This window comes from Diceros bicornis (genome assembly GCF_020826845.1).
Source record: "Diceros bicornis minor isolate mBicDic1 chromosome 35 unlocalized genomic scaffold, mDicBic1.mat.cur SUPER_35_unloc_1, whole genome shotgun sequence".
Lineage (NCBI taxonomy): Eukaryota > Metazoa > Chordata > Mammalia > Perissodactyla > Rhinocerotidae > Diceros > Diceros bicornis.
In genome coordinates this window covers 527311-539555 of record NW_026690912.1, presented here as the reverse complement: position 1 = coordinate 539555, position 12245 = coordinate 527311, and the positions used below count along the sequence as shown (strand labels likewise).

Genomic DNA, 12245 nt, shown 5'->3' with positions numbered 1-12245 from the left:
GAAAAGTGAATTGGGTGACCTTTCCATCCAACACCCTATAAAAGGCTTCAAAAGCTTGTTTGCGCTTTTTTTCCCCCCTCAGACACGAGAAGCATCTGTGGAGCTCAAGTTTGAGGTGAAAGCAGGCTCAGAGTCCACCTGTGCTCGCTGATCCATGGATTTCTGTGTGACCAGGTGAGTACCCTGTGGACCTGGTACCAACAGGTTCCGGCAGCCTCCGCTGTGCAGAAGACCTGCTAGTGGGCTTTCCTGGGCTCAGGTTGTCACCACATGGACACTGAGAGTGAGGGTATCTTGAGAAAAATTATTGATGTTGGATGGATTATATTCAAGGGAAAGATGGTAAGCTGTGTGTGGTTGTGTGTGGTAAATATTTCAGTAAGTACAGTTATATGCAAATAAGAACACATAAAACAAATGTAAATAACTGCAAATGTGTATTATAGTAGAAAATATAGATTTACTTGCATTGCATAATACTCAATAGTCAGGATTTATATATAATATAAATACAGAAATGTTTTGCGTGTGTATGTAGTATTAGAACACATCCCATGAAATATTAGCAGGGATACTCAGCAACATTCCTTAGACCCATTCAACTTGACTTCTAAAGTCCTATAAATCCTCCACAAAAATTTGAAATATAGGAGCATTCAGGGAAAAAGATGATTGAAACTTCTTTGTATTAATAACAAATTTAACATTGAGTTTGCCAGTAGCCAGATTTATTTTGAACATTTTTTTCTTTATGACATTTCAAATCATTTGGAGGAGTACTAAGCAACGCTGTAGATTGAAGGGCAGGGCACTAGTCTCTAAAAAGACTGTCCTCATCACCTTGCCTTCTAAAGGGAATTAACTTTGTTTCTTGAAACTTTTCTGAAATAACGGTCTGGTGATTCAAGTTGCAGAGAATCTTGTTAAGTAATTTTGTATTTAGTTGTTGGCCTCTACTAATTGTGTGTGTATGTGTGTGTGCCTTTTTCATTCTAGCTTTCCTGTGAGGTTCTTGAGGGGAATGTGTGCTTGTCATGCAATAGATAGTCTTTGAGTGTATAATTTATGGTGACCCTCCATCCTTGTTTACTCAGGACAGAGGGGTTTTCCAGGACACAGGACGTTTAGTGTTCAAACCAGGGCAGTCCTAGACAAACCGGGATGGTTCCTCATCTGATGAGCCAGGCCCTGGGCCACATGCATGGGGACCTGGAGAACCAGAGAGACCTTGTCCCACCTCCGTGGAATTTATATTGTATTTGGGAATTTGGATTTTAGACAGTTAATGATGAGAGTGATGTGGGAGGTTGGCACAAGGGGTCTCAACCTGAGGGGGCAGGGAAGCGCTCTTGAGAAGGACTGATATTTAGCTTGAGAGCTAGAGTTGGGACTGGATTTAGCTAGTTGGAGGGTTAGACTGGAGTGAGGGTGTGGGAGTGTGTTCAAGAGAGCGTTTCAGACAGAGGGACCCGCATGAGGACACCCCTGAAGCAGAGAGCCTGGTGTGTCCATGAACTGAGAAGAGGGATGGCTGAGCTGAGTCAACACAGGGGGAGGGGTGTGAGCCACGCCGGCGATCGGGGACAGGCAGGACCAGATCAGGAGTGACTTGGGATTCTGTTCTAAGACCAGTGGGAAGACTCTGGAGAGATGCAAGTAGAAGGATGATGTGATTAGCGTTTGGTCTAAGCACCTTGGTTGAAATGGACTTCATGTTTAAGAATGTAGACTTAAGAGGCAAGATGCAAGGTACTGGGAATAAGATTAGGAATAAGATGATTGTTCCCTAGGCCTGGGTGATGGCTGTGGAGTAGGAAAGAAGTAGAAAGAAAAGACCTTGGAGTGTAGAACCGAGAGAACGTAACGGTACTTTCTTGCCTGCATGTGTCAGATGGCACAGGGCAGTGACTGTGCTCCTTGCTGCTGTCCGTGCAGACCTGCAGGCACCCCCTCACCCAGGTCTGTGTGTTCACCCCTCTTTGTCACTCACAGGCCCCGCTCCACATCCTACAGGAAGTCAGGCCTTACTTGTGAGGGGGTTGTCTCACATGGGAGACACCGAGGAGAGCCTCTCCAGACATCAGAGCAGCCCCTTCAGCCTCTCCCTCAGACTCCTCCCTTCCACTCTCTCGCTTTCCACACCCAGAAGGACCCCTGCTCAGTATTCCATGTCCCCAGGTTCTCCCTCCCCCAGGCTTGAGAAGGGTGGGGCAGCCACTGGGGTGGACATCATCTGCACCTTCCACTTCAGAGAGGCAACGAGATGGAAGGTGGCTGGTCCAGGGCTGGACAGAGAGTGACTCTACTGGGAGCCGAGCCATGAGACCCAGGGCGTCACCCACCTGGGCTCCCTCACCCTGGACGGGGACAGCCTCTACATCAGTGGTGAGGGGCTGTGCTACAGCCACACTCTCTCTCCCAGTCAGAGTTCTGTGTTGCCTGCGTTGCTCTAAAGTGAGCTATGATCCATCTCTCTATGCTCCTGGTCTGGGATCAGTCTTCTCATCACTGTGTGATCACTGGGTCCAGCCACCTTCCATCTCGTTGCCTCCCCCCCTGAACACCACTCCCCTCTTCCCCTCTGCTTTCCCCACCAAGCTCCCTACATCCTCCCTCTCCCTTAATCCTTTATGTTCACCCCAACTCTTGCTCAGCTCCTCTCGCCTTCTCTCCACAGATTACACCTATGGAGCTGCAGCCCCGACTACCACCAGTGAGTATTCCTGGCCCTGACATCCTGGGTCCCGTCCGCATTTGGGGCTGGGGAGCACTTGTTCTCCTTCACCCGCTGTCCTTGGTGAGGGAAGCACCTGGAAGGGCCCTAATTCATCCCTTCTCTCCCTCCCGGGTTCTGGTGGAGAGTCCCAGCCCAGTGTGAGAAAGCCTTAGACACAGACGTGTTCTCCACCACATTCTGACCCCACGTGGTTTTCACTTTAATTCTCCTGAAGCCCCGCCCTTGGTCCTCCTTTTCCAGGTGTCCCATCCGTCTGTCCAGTTTTCTGCCCGTCCATCTGTCTCTCCTCTGTGTTCAGTCTCTCTTGTTCACCTATCTCTCTCTCTCTTGGGCTCCTCTCATCCACAGGCTTGCTCATCCCTCTACTCACACAGTCACCCCTCCCCTCACTCTCATGTATGCTTCACCTGTGAATGGTGGTCCTGGCACAGCCACTGCTGGAGCCCGGGTGAGCCTGGGGGCTCCTCCCACTCTGTCCCTCCCTGATGACAGCCCTCGCCACAGCTGCCGAGCCAGCCACCACGTCCCTGCATACTTCATCATCACCTGTGCCACCAGAAGCCACCACAGGTATCTGGGGGCCCCTTTTCCTTCCCAAGAGAAGCTCTCCGGCCCCACTCCTCCACCAGCCAGTTGTGATCCAGGAGCTGGGAAGCCAGGGTGTGAAATTCTGGTTTTAGGGCAATCATGCTGATCACAAATTATAGATTATAGATTATACCAACGATTCAGTCTAAGGTCAGCCCTCAGAGAGCCCCTAGTCTTATGAAATTAACACACCATTATAGTACAATGTGGGAGGTTTCGGGGAGAGGCACCTGGCATCATTTGGAGGGGAAGAGCTTGCTAGAGAAAGTTTCACCTGAATGGAGTCTTTAAGAATGACTAGGAGGGACCCTGGCAAATAGAGGATGAAGAGTTTTCCTGGCAGAGAGGATTCCATGAGCAAAGGCTCCAGCCAGAAACAATATGCCATATGGGGAGAATTGAAACGAATTTGGGTTGCGTGAAGCATGAAGTTTAACCCGCGGTACATGGATAAAATGAGACTGAAAGGTCAGCAGGAGCCAGATTGAGTAGAGCCTTGAGTGCCAGGTCAAGAAGGTTGAACTAACACTGAAGGCCATAGGGAGCCACGGGTGGTACTAGAGCAGTGGTGGCCCTAGTGAGGTATTCATTTCAGAAAGATCCTTCTAGTGGTCCATGTAGAACATCCTTTAGACAGAGCATCCAGTGAGCCTGCTGGGGTGTTGGTCCGGGTGAAGGAAGTTAAGTCCCCTGAGCTGGGACAGGGATGGAGAGAGGGAGTGTGTGTGAGGACCAGTGTGCAACTGGAATTGGTGTTACTGGGAAGGAGGAGGAGCTGAGCAGATGTGCTGGTTCTGACTTGGGTGACCACACGGGTGGGTGGTGGTGCCCCTGAGAGAGAAGACGATAGATGATAATGAGTGCAGGACTCTGGTGTGGTCTCAGGCCAGCTCTCAGTGATGGCCATCGCTCTCCCTCTCGTCTTGCAGCTTTGGGACACAACCTGAAGACCCTCACAGTCACCTTCCCCATCTCCACCCTCCAGTATTCATCAGACAGGAGCAACGGCTCAGCCACGTTCCACTCCACTGAGAGGGTCCTGCAGAGCCTGGGGAGACCCTGGTCCCAGCAGCTCCTTTTGGGTTAAATCCCAACCAGCCCCTCCCCCAACCCCTGTCCGTCCTGCTCATCCTCCTCCTCCTTCCTCCCCAGCTGGATCCTTGTTCAAGAAGAGCAGCCTGGGCCTCTTCTCCTTGAGTTGCAGACTGTTCTCCCTCAGGTAAGACCCTCCCCTGAGCATTTGCCCCTAATGACCACTTTTGTGACCACCCCTCTCTGTCTCTCCCCTGTCCTCCCACTTCCTCCTTCCTGTTCTGGCCCCCACCCCAGAGGTTTCAGGACCTCTCTCTAGAGTCCCCACGTCCCTCTCTCCCCAGACCTGAGAAGGATGGGGAAGCCACCGGTGTGGACGTTGTCTGCACCCACCGCCCTGACCCCGTGGGCCTCCATGCCTCTGTGCTGGGAGCTGAGAGTCTCCACGTGTCTGCTCTTCCTCTCGGTGGCTCCAGGCTCTGCACCCTGGAATTTATGCATGCAGAGAGAACACCAGCTGCATTTCCGCAGCATCAGCTGGAACCTCAGCAACCCGGAGCCCACATCCTCGGAGTACGCCGCCCTGCTGAGGGACACCCAGGACCAGGTGGGGTCTCCCCTGTCCCGTCTCTCCTTGCCCTGAAGGCACCCTCATTCCTCCGCCTGACTTACGTCTGTTACCTGGTTGTTTCAATCCTTCACTTTCCCTGCGTGTCTGGGTTCTCTCAGTTTCCAGAGGTGATGTCCTAGCTGCCTTCCCCATTTCTCACATGGGTAAACTGAAGCTCAGAAAGGGGAGTATTGTGCCTAAGATCACACAATGTGTTAGGGGCAGAGCCAGGATTTGAAGTCAGGTCTCCCTTGCCCCAAGATCTGTGATCTTTCACTGGCTCCAGTGGCCCCCTGCATCCCCAGGAGACCTCTCACCCACTCTCCCTCGCGTTTGTTCTAGGTCACCAAGCTCTACAGATGCAGCCAGCTGTGAGACATATTCCACTCCTGCCTGGTCACCGACTTGGTGTAGGTTGAGGAGATTGGAAGCATTGGCTGAGTTGGTGGCTGATGGCTCTGAGCTCCCGTAACATATCCTTGATCTGGAAGTCACTGACATGGTGCCCAGTCTCCCCCACATCCCTGTCAGCTAATCCTACCATCTCCTTCCATAGGTTTTCGGGAGTTGAGAAAAGCATTAACATTTGGGGCCACCAACCTCCAGCATCCTCCTCCTCCTCCTCTTCTGGAGACTTTCAACAAATATCAGCAGTCTAACTGTGCTCTCCAATAGTGGAGCCACTAACCACATGGGGCAATTTAAATTATTTATACACCTCTTGGGATACGATTCACATATTGTGTGTGTGTCGGGGGGTGTATTTTTTAGGTTTTTCTATATACAATATCTTCTCCTGTGCAAAACAAATAGTTTTACCTCTTCCCTTCCAATCTGGGTTTCTTTTATTCCTTTTTCTTGCCTAATTGCCCTCATCAGAACCTCTAGTACCTGTGATTAACATATCAGATGAGGGAAGACATCAATGTCTTGTCCCTGGTCTTAGGGGGAAATTTTCAGTCTTTCACCATTGAATATGGTGTTAACCGTGGGTTTTTCATCGATGCTATTTATAGGTTGAGAAAGTTTCTTTCTATTCCTAATTTGTTGAGTGTTTTGTTTTTTAGGCATGAAGGGTGTTGTATTTTGTGAAATTCTTTTCTATGTATATGGCCGAGATTACGTGGTATTGGCGGTTATTCTATTAATATGGTGTATTACATAATCAGTTTTCAGATATTAAGCCACCCCTCCAACTAGAGGTGAGAGATTCAGACGTTCTCAAGTCTGTCCTGGGCGTGCCACATCCCTGAGCCCTTGTGGCCTTCTAGAGGCCCACAAATACACTGGAGATTTTCAAAGCCCCCTGTGGACATCTCATTCCCCCAATTTTTCTTCTAAGTTGTTGGCTCACCTCTTGCCTGCCTCTCCTGGTATCACTCCCTCAGGCAACTACAATAGAAAACAATTAGCCCTGATTGTTTTTAGCAAGTGCCTTGGGGACAGACTTTCCATCCTGGGCAAGCTCTGACTCAAGTAACGACAAGCCCTGAACATGGGGCGTTTTTGGGGAGCTGCCAGGCAGGTCAGCTAGTTGCAGTTGGGTGGGGAGGGGTCTTTTCAGAGCTCCACACCCACTATGGCTGCTGTGCTGCGGGTTGTCTCAGCCACCATGGTTCTGAGACTGACGGTTTTCACAGTCATGGAGGATGTTGTGAGAGCAGGATGGGAATAGTGCAAGTTATAGTGCCACAGAGTTTGCTCCCTGTATCAAGATTCCACCGTGTGTCTTCACTAAACCCTCCTCAGATTCTTACAAGCCTTTGATTAATTTCTAGACTTCTGAAAAGATGATTTCGACCATTTTTACCAGTGTTCTCATTGTTTTTATGCATTTGCAGAAGTCCTTACTCCAAAGTTTCAAAAATGTTCTCCCTGTAGTTATTTATTTATAAATTAATTACTTGAAATGAAATTACATGAGAAATTCAGTTCCTCACTCACACACACTAGCCACATTTTAAGTGCTCGATAACAACATGAGGCTAATAATGAGTGTATTTGGTAGTGCAGACAAATGTTTACATTATTGCAGAAAGTTCTCTTGGACAGGACCCAGAAGCAGGGAATCTAGATTCAGGGTAGAATTCCAGACACCCTTGATTATCCTTTGTGCCCTTCCAGGTCTGTCCCCCACAGTAACCACACTGGAGTGGACTCCCTGTGTACCTTGCCGCCTTGGCACAGAGACTGGACAGAGTTGCCATCTATGAGGAATTCCTGTGGCTGACCCAGAATGGTACCCAGCTGCAGAACTTGACCCTGGACAGGAAGAGTGTCCTTGGGGATGGTAAGGCTCCCTGGTCATTGGGAAAGGAAGTGAGGCCTTTCTGGGGACTCTGGAGGCCTGGGGCTGAGAGAACATTGAACTTGCTCAGGCTGGCAGGAGGTGGCATAGTCCCCCAGTCTTTAGCCACCATTGAGAGAGAGAAAAGGACACCAGTGTAGTATGGGAGGCCCTCACCTTCTCCTAGACAGCTCTGTGACCTCAAACTAGTCACCTCCTCTTTCTGGACTTTTGTTTCCTCATCTCTGCACTGAGAGCCACTGGCCGGATGGTCAGTGAGGGCCTCCAGCTGTGTGTGAAGCAGACTTACAGGTTTGGGGGTGGATGTGGGTTCTGGTCCACAGGCTATAGTTTGCCAAGTCCCGCTCTAGATGAGCAGCAATGCGCTAGAACTTTCTGCAGTGGTGGAATGTTCTATCTGTGCTGTCCAGTGCATAGCTGCATGTGGCTGTTGAGTGCTTGAAGGATGGTATTGTGACTGGTCTTTATTGTTACTGATTTTTAATGTTACTGAGGTACTAGAATTTTTCTTTTATTTAACTAAAATTAATTTTAATTCAAAAAGAGACTTGTTGCTGCTCCATATCAGACAGCACTCCTCTAAGAGGTTGTCTGGGTAGAGGTACAAGTAGGGGGACCTGCACCCCTCCTCCTATGCCCATTGGGTGCTGCGTGTCCTACCCTCCTGGAGTTTATGTTGTAGCTGGCAATAACAAGAATAGAAAATTGAAAATTATCAATTATTTGATGTGAACAAACTCATACTTGCAGGTGGAAATCAGAGAAGACTTCCTGCAGGATATTACATTGTAGGTTAATCCTAGAAAATGAATATTAAGCAGATAGATAAAGGAGAAGGGGATGAATGTGTTTCTAGGCACGGAAGAACAATTTTGAGTGGGAATTTACAAATTTAGAGAGATCCCATAGGCTTGCCAACTGTGATGACCCATTCTCCCCCCGGCCGTCATAAGATAGTCCACCCCAAATTCAGTCCTCTGTGCCCAGAGGTATGAATTTGGTTTAATTTATTAAACTTTTGTTCTGTGATAATGGTCTTGGATTTTGTAGCAAAGTGTGCTCACTTTTTAGAGATGGAAAGTAAAATGGGGTGAAACATGATGATGTTTACTTGACTTTAATATTTCATTGAAAACATGGGATGAATCAAGGGTGGCAAGTGTTAATAATTTATACATTGATGAAATATTGTTTTAATTAGATGGAATATACATGGTTAAATTAGATGATGGATGTTTGTGAGACTCTCCCTTTATTTTTCTGTGTCTAAAAAGTTTTATTAAAAAGAGTGAAACACATTCACATGCATTCTCCATTTCATTCACTTCCAGAATATTCTGCCAACAGAGATGACACCTCGACTGAGAAGCCTAGTAAACCTGCAGGAAGCCCCAGCCCATGGTAGGGGGCGAGTATCTTGATGCTGTGCCTCATCGAAGAGAACCATGCGCACAGGGTTTTGGATGATGAGGAAAGTTGGCCAACCCTTGTCAAGGATGGTTGAGGCACAGTGGGGTGAGCAGGAGCCCTGGGGCGATGACAGGAGGTGGCTCACCCCAGCACTTGTCTCCCCAGACCACCCCGTCTGGGCCCTCATCCTCATCTGCTTGGCGGGAATCCTGGTGCTCATCACAGGCCTGATCTGCTGTCTGCTGGTAAGCCATGACGTGTTGCTTGTCTTCTTACTATTGGGTTATAAGAGCTCTTTATATATTATAAATACACGTCCTTTTCTAGGGATATGTTTTGCAGATGTTTTCTCCCAGTCTGTGTGTGGCTTGCCTTCTCCTTCACAACATGAGTCATTGGGGAAATGTAAGTGACAGTCATCATGAGATTCCACCATACTTGAGAATGGCTAAAATTAAAAAGACTGACTATAGCAAGTGTTGTTGAAGATGTCAATTCACTGAAACTCTCATCGAGTGCTGGTGAAAAATAGCTTGGATGCGTCTTTAATAATTACGTACGTCTACCCAGCCATTCCTCCCCTAGGAATCCATCCAAGGGAAATAAACCCGTATGTCTATACACAGACTTGTACACACATGTTGATAACAACCAATTTATAGTAGACAAAAACTGAAAACAACCCAAATGTCCATCTACTGGTGAACGGATACACAAATTGTGGTATATCCCCACAATTGAATACTATTCAACCATAAAAAAGAATGAATTATTTTTTTTCATTATTTTATTGAAATTATAAAGGGTGTTAACATTGTGTAATTTCAGGTGTTCATTATTATTTGTGAATTTCTGTATAGACTGCATCGTGCTCACCACAAGTAGTCTGACTTTTATCCATCACCATGCATATGTGCCCCTTTAACTCTTTCACTCAACCCCCAGCCCCCATCCCCTCTGGTAACCACTAATCTGTTCTCTTTATCCCTGTGTATGTTTATCTTCTGCATATGAGTGAAATCATGCATATTTGTCTTTGTCTGGCTTATTTCATTTAACATCATACCCTCAAGGTCCATCCAGGTTGTTGCAAACAGGATGATCTTGTCTTTTGTTTTTTTCTGGCTAAGTAGTATTCCATTGTATATAATACATACCACATCTTCTTTACCCATTCATCTGTAGCAGGGCACTTGGGTTGCTTCCATGTCTTGGCTATTGTGAATAATGCCACAGTGAACACAGGGGTGCATAAATCTCTTTGAATTGTTGATTTCAATTTCTCTGGATAAATACCCAGTAGTTGGATAGCTGAAAGGTATGGTATTTCTATTTTTAATTATTTCAGAAATCTCCATACTATTTTCCCTGGTGGCTGCACCAGTTTGCATTCCCACCAGCAGTGTGTGAGGGTGCCCTTTTCTCCTTATCCTCTCCAACATTTGTTATTTTTTGTCTTGGGAATTATAGCCATTCTGACAGGTGTAAGGTGATCTGTCATTGTAGTTTTGATTTGAATATCCCTAATAATTAGTGATGTTATACATCTTTTCATGTGTCTGTTGGCCTTCTGTATATCTTCTTTGGAAAAATGTCTGTTCATATCCTCTGCCCATTTTTAGATTGGATTATCTGTTTTTTTTGTTGTTGGGTTGTTTGAGTTGTTTATATATTTTGGAGATTAACCCCTTGTCAGCTATATGATTTGCAAATATTTTCTCCCAGTTGGTGGGTTGTCTTTTCATTTTTTTTTGTTTTTGTGAGGAAGATCAGCCCTGAGCTAACATCCGTGCTAATCCTCCTCTTTTTTTCTGAGGAAGACCGGCTCTGAACTAACATCTGTTGCCAATTCTCCTCCTTTTTCTTTTCCCCAAAGTCCCAGTTGATGGTCGTATGTCATAGTTGCAGATCCTTCTAGTTGCTGTATGTGGGACGCAGCCTCAGCATGGCCGGACAAGAGGTGCGTCTATGTGCGTCTGGGAACCGAACCTGGGCCGCCAGTAGCAGAGAGCGCGCACTTAACCACTAAGCCACGGGGCCGGCCCTATCTTTTTGTTTTATTCATCGTTTCCTTTGCCTTGCAGAATCCTTTTAGTCTCATGTAGTCCCATTTGTATATTTTTTCTTTTCTTTCCCTTGCCTGAGTAGACACGGTATTGGAAAAGATGCTGCTAAGACCAATGTCAAATCCTGTACTGCGTATGTTTTCTTCTAGGAGTTTTATGTTTCAAGTGTTAGATTCAAGTCTTTTATCCAATTCGTTTTAATTTTGGTGTATGGTGGAAGATAATGATCTACTTTCATTCTTTTGCATGTGGCTGTCCAGTTTTCCCCACAGCATTTATTGAAGAGACTTTCCTTTCTCCATTGTATGATCTTGGCTCCTTCGTCAGAGATTAACTGACCACAGATGTGTGGTTTTCTTTCTGGGCTTTCAGTTCTGTTCCATTGATCTATGAGTCTGCTTGTGTGCCAGTACCATGCCATTTTGATTACTATAGCTATGTAATATATTTTCAAGTTAGGATTGTGATGCCTCCAGCTTTGTTCTTTCTTCTCAGGATTGCTTTGGCTATTCGAGGTCTTTTGTTATTCCACGCATATTTTAGGATTCTGTGTTCTATTACTATGAAGAATGTCATTGGGATTCTGATTGGGATTGCATTGAATCTGTAGATTACTTTAGGTAATATGGACATTTTAACTGTGTTTATTCTTCCAATCCATGTGCATGGAATATCTTCCCATTACTTCAGGTCATCATTGATTTCTTTTAATAATGTCTTATAGTTTTCATTGTATAGGTCTTTTACCTCTTTGGTTAAATTTATCCCTAGACACTTTTTTCTTTTTGTTGCAGTTGTAAATGGGACTGTATTCTTGAGTTCTCTATCTGTTAGTTCATTATTAGAGTATAGACTTGCAACTGATTGGGGTGAGTTGATTTTGTACGCTGCAACTTTGCTGTAGTTGTTGATTATTTCTCATAGTTTTCTGATGGATTCTTTAGGGTTTTCTATATTTACAATCATGTCATCTGCAAACAGCAAGAGTTTCATTTCTTCCTTTCCAATTTGGATTCCTTTTATTTCTTTTTCCAGCCTAATTGCTCTGGCCAAAACCTCCAGTACTATGTTGAATGCGAGTGGCGAGAGTGGGCACCTTTGTCTTCTTCCTGTTCTCAGAGGAATGGCTTTAAATTTTTCACCATTAAGTATGATGTTGGCTGTGGGTTTGTAATATATGGCCTTTACTGTGTTGAGGTACGTTCCTTCTATACCCATTTTATTGAGAGTTTTTATCATAAATGGATGTTGGATCTTGTCAAATCCTTTCTCTGCATCTGTGGAGAGGATCATGTGATTTTTATTCCTCATTTTCTTAATGTGGTGTGTCACATTGATTGATTTGTGGATGTTGAACCATCCCGGTATCCCTGGTATAATTTCCACTTGATCATGGTATATGATCCTTTTAATATATTGCTGTGTTCGATTTGCTGATATTTAGTTGAGGATTTTTGCATCTGTGTTCATCAGTGATTTTGGCCTGTAATATTC

The 12245-nt window shown here is 45.9% G+C and overlaps 2 long non-coding RNA genes and 1 pseudogene across 3 annotated transcripts; 2 read left to right on the top strand and 1 right to left on the bottom strand.

The window, feature by feature from the left end:
- The window catches only part of LOC131402237 (adhesion G protein-coupled receptor E1-like), a 637417-nt pseudogene that overhangs the window by 565692 nt on the left and 59480 nt on the right, over window positions 1–12245 (bottom strand).
- On the top strand, window positions 144–3132 carry LOC131402254 (uncharacterized). Its single transcript, XR_009218459.1, has 3 exons — window positions 144–174; window positions 2678–2713; window positions 3086–3132. It is a non-coding gene; the product is annotated as an uncharacterized LOC131402254 (long non-coding RNA).
- LOC131402252 (uncharacterized) lies at window positions 4777–8904 on the top strand. 2 transcript variants are annotated; one of them, XR_009218457.1, is made up of 3 exons: window positions 4777–4964; window positions 7107–7257; window positions 8623–8904. It is a non-coding gene; the product is annotated as an uncharacterized LOC131402252 (long non-coding RNA). The 2 variants fall into 2 exon arrangements; XR_009218456.1 differs by having other exon boundaries at window positions 8607–8904.